Source organism: Alexandromys fortis, unplaced genomic scaffold (assembly GCF_014885135.2).
Source record: "Alexandromys fortis isolate MF-2015 unplaced genomic scaffold, M_Fortis_MF-2015_v1.1 scaffold_129, whole genome shotgun sequence".
Taxonomy (NCBI): domain Eukaryota; kingdom Metazoa; phylum Chordata; class Mammalia; order Rodentia; family Cricetidae; genus Alexandromys; species Alexandromys fortis.
This window is the reverse complement of record NW_026068022.1, coordinates 4,194,492-4,198,783: the sequence shown is the minus strand read 5'-3', so window position 1 is coordinate 4,198,783 and position 4,292 is coordinate 4,194,492. Positions and strand designations below refer to the sequence as shown.

The 4,292-nt window shown below is 38.4% G+C and overlaps 1 pseudogene; it reads left to right on the top strand.

Annotated features, from left to right (window-relative positions):
- Positions 1 to 271: 271 nt before the first annotated feature.
- On the top strand, positions 272 to 1,217 carry LOC126514437 (olfactory receptor 507-like; annotated as a pseudogene).
- The last annotated feature ends 3,075 nt before the right edge of the window (positions 1,218 to 4,292 follow it).

Below are 4,292 nucleotides of genomic sequence, written 5' to 3'. Positions count from 1 at the left end.
CCCCCTCCCCCAAGATCCCATTTTTTGCCCGGCAATCTTGTCTACTTCCCATAATCAGGAGGATAGCTATATGTTTTTCTTTGGGATCACCTTCTTATTTAGCTTCTGGTTTCTAGAGATAAATAAAGGTCAGTGAGTCTATAATTTGATCTCCTAAAGAAACATATTTGTTTATAACTTCTATCTATGTGTTACTGAAATTGCAGCCATATATAATCTCTTCCTGTAATGTCTCCATCACAGCCTTGCTCTGGCAGCACCTACACTCTCCCATGGCTCTCCTGGAGAGTGGAAACCACACTGCAGTGACAGAGTTCATTCTATTGGGCCTGACAGATGACCCAGTCCTTAAAGTCATCCTCTTCACCATCATCCTGTGCATCTACCTGGTGACCGTGTCTGGGAACCTCAGCACCATCCTTCTCATCAGAGTCTCTTCCCAGCTCCATCATCCCATGTATTTTTTTCTCAGCCACTTGGCTTCTGTTGACATAAGCTTCTCATCTTCTGTCATACCTAATATGCTTGTCAACTTCCTGGTAGAGAGAAAAACCATCTCCTACCTTGGATGTGCCATCCAACTTGGCTCAGCTGCTTTTTTTGGTTCGACTGAGTTCTTTCTCCTGGCTGCCATGGCTTATGATAGGTTTGTAGCAATCTGAAACCCACTGCTTTATTCAACCAAGATGTCTACACAAGTCTGTGTCCAGTTGCTTGCAGCATCTTATATTGGTGGTTTTCTTAATGCTTCCTCATATACCATTTCCTTCTTTTCTTTTTCCTTCTGTAGATCAAATAGAGTCAATCACTTTTTCTGTGATTTTACTCCATTAGTTGAACTCTCCTGTTCTTATGACAGTGTCCTCATAGTTCTTGATACATTTTCTGCAGGCTCCATCATTTCAATAACAGTGTTTGTCATAGCTGTCTCTTATACCTACATCCTCATCACCATCCTGAAGATGCGCTCTACTGAGGGCCGCCACAAGGCCTTCTCCACCTGCACCTCTCATCTCACTGCAGTCACTCTCTACTATGGGACTGTCACATTCATCTATGTGATGCCCAAGTCCAGCTACTCCACAGACCAGAACAAGGTGGTGTCTTTGTTCTATATAGTTGTGATCCCCATGTTGAACCCGCTCATCTACAGCCTCAGAAACAATGAGATCAAGGGTGCTTTGAAGAGACAGCTTGGTAAAAAATCATTTTCTTAGATATGTTATTTTGTCAAATATTGTATATGTATTTGTCAAACAATATACCATAGGCATGGTATTGAATGGAAACTGGATATTGATAATTGAAATATATGTTATGGAATATAACCAAACTTAAAGTTTGGCAGTAAATATGCAGAGTTAGTATTTATTCACCAGAAAGTAAATCACATGTTCATAATACGTTATTCATTTTATGTATAATCAAAAATAATTCCACACAAAATCAGTTACTGAAAATTATTTTTCAGTTGTGCTCACATTGTAAAGTAATTCACTGCTATGTAGAAACTATTGACTATAAAATTTTAAAGTCTGTGTCCATTTTCTATGACAGCTACCCTTAAGTGTGCATAAAAACTATAGTTAGAACAAACACATTTAGAAAGACAATGACAAGGTGGAGCAGACAATAAAATTGCTGGAGGTGTTTTTTATCAGGGGCCTCTGAGTGTCAACCTCAGTGCCCCTCAGGATTAAAATAGAAGGCTCACAGCAAGTGCAGGACTTAGAAGGATATGAGGGCAAAATGAACTCTCAAATACGCACTTTTCTGCATCGGTTTCTTTATTCTTCATCTGTTGTTCTCCTCCTGTTTTGTAAAGTTTCCAGTTTGTATACACACACAGAACACATGCAATTCTCTGAGCTTGGATGGTCCTTTATCTTTGAAGTTCCCAAATGTGACTTCTATGAAAGACTCCTTTCCTGACTACATGTTCTGACAAATAGAACATAGTTGTAAGGAGATGGCTTCTAATGTCTCTCAGGGAACAGAAAGGAGATATGGCTGTGGAACCAAGGTTTACGGCTTCATAACTAAATTCTCTCACTGGAGGTCTCATGGGGTGGGGGAAGCCATCCAGTAAGCAAAATAGCAAGATAGCCCTTTAAATGTCCGTTGTCTTTGTGGGACAAATAGATTCAATTATTAAGTAAGTACCAGTACATCTTCTATATATCAAATCTGGATAACTAAATGAAAAGTCATCCCCTTGACCACTCACAGATATATGTGCTCATAAGGTTGAGATGCAGAGGGTGTGTGTAGGGAATGGGAGGAAGGAAGGGAGTGGGAATTTGGATTGGTATCTTTTTTTAAAAAATAATCTAATAAAAAATATTGAGATGCAATCATGAGATTACATATACACAATGCTTGAGATTACACACTACAATGCAGATATTGGAGAGATACCAAGCTGCTTCAGCAAAAGTGAGCAACAGCTTTCAGAGTCAATGGTCTTGCAGACCTTGTCTGGATGGGATTAATCCTCTGTCAGATAATCAAGCCTCTGGTGGGATGACAACTGAACACTAAATGACACCTGCTTTTTATGGCCCCTGACAGGTTTTATTGCTGTATAATCATTTATTTGGATGGGACTTTCACACTCATAGGCATTATATCTGTGTTCCAATCCTCTGATGCCTATTTGTAGAAGGAATGTCACATTTGGGAGGGTGAGATATTTCTGGATAATATGCTGCCTTAGGAAATACATTTTTAGATAAAAAATTATTAGAGTGGAATTCTGAACCTGGTAGAATCCATGTGCTCTGTCTCTAAGCCCATAGTCCCAGTTTCACCTGAGATTCCTTATTCATCTCTGTATACTAATTGTCAGAGAAACAGTGGGTTGCAATTGAAGTTCAAGGTTTCAAACCACCAGGACTAAACTCTCTGATGGAACAATATTGATTAGGAAAGGCCCTGAGACCACAGATCCTGGAATGTCTTTTGCTACTGCTATACCCTTACATGTTTATTGCTGTTACTTTTCACTGGTATCACGATTGCTGTGAACAGATGGGGGGGAGACCCCCTACTGCCTGTAATACAGTGCGTTTATCTCAAGAAAACATCCTGCTATTCTGGACACTTGTTTTCTGTGGATTGTCATAAGGATGATTCCTCCCTGAGCTGTACTGTTTAATTGATAATAATAATTTCAGCTTATACAGAGTTTTGATGAATAAAGTAAATACAAGGAAATGCTACATAGTCAGGGCTTATGATTTTAATCTAAGGAGCTGCATAGGTTATAGCTCAAGTTAATGATTAAGAAAAACAATTGAGTTGCAGGATCCAGGCTGGCTCAAATTTCTTTAATCTTAATGCTGAAAGATGCAGCCACAGGTTTCAGTGTGAATCCTTAGCGGAAACAAAGCTCTAAAAATAACTTTAGGTTAGATCAGATGCTTCGAGAATAGATTTAAGAGGAAAAACCCCAGAAAACAATCTAAACTTCACAAGGACACATAGCTGAGTTATATATTCATTAGGTTGGGGTTAGAAATACAAAGCAGCCCAATCGATGCTGGCTGACAGACTTTCCTTGCTAGATTTGCTTGGTGATCAAATGTGATGATTACTTCCTTGTACTCATTTCTGTCCTCGACCTCCTGATATAAAAAAAAAAAAACTCTTGATAGGTGTGTATGTATCCTAAAGATTTGAAGTCAAGCTGACTAATTCTTTTTCATATACATAAGTTTAGGCTTGTGATTTCTTGTAAGATTTCTTTTCAAGAGAAGTAATAAAATAATTGGCTCTGCAACATGCAACATGACAGTGAAAGGCCTGACTAAGTAAGAATAATACCTTGTTTGTCCAAAAGTTAATCTAAAACAAATTGTTTGAATATGAATGTAAGTGGGTTCGTGGGATAATTTGTGTTTCACCTGTAATACGTAAAATGTTTAAACATGTAAGGAAGATGAAAAAAACATGTTTTACCTGCATTCATTATAATCATTCACTTGAAAAACAGAATGCAACTACATTGTAATTCTTGTGTTGCATATATACTTATATTCTGATGTACTTTTTTGAAGTATATAAACTGTAGAAAAAAGTATAAAGTAGAAAGAACATGGAATGAGCATGAGAGGAAATAATAAAGATGGAAACCATCAAGACAGAGTATGCATGATTTTTCACTAAACCCCTCAGATAGAAAAGTCTAGTATATGGACTGAGCTCCCAAAGTCCAAATGAGGAGCAGAAGGAGGGAGAACATGAACAAGGAAGTCAGGACTGCGAGGGGTGAGCCCACCCACTGAGACGGT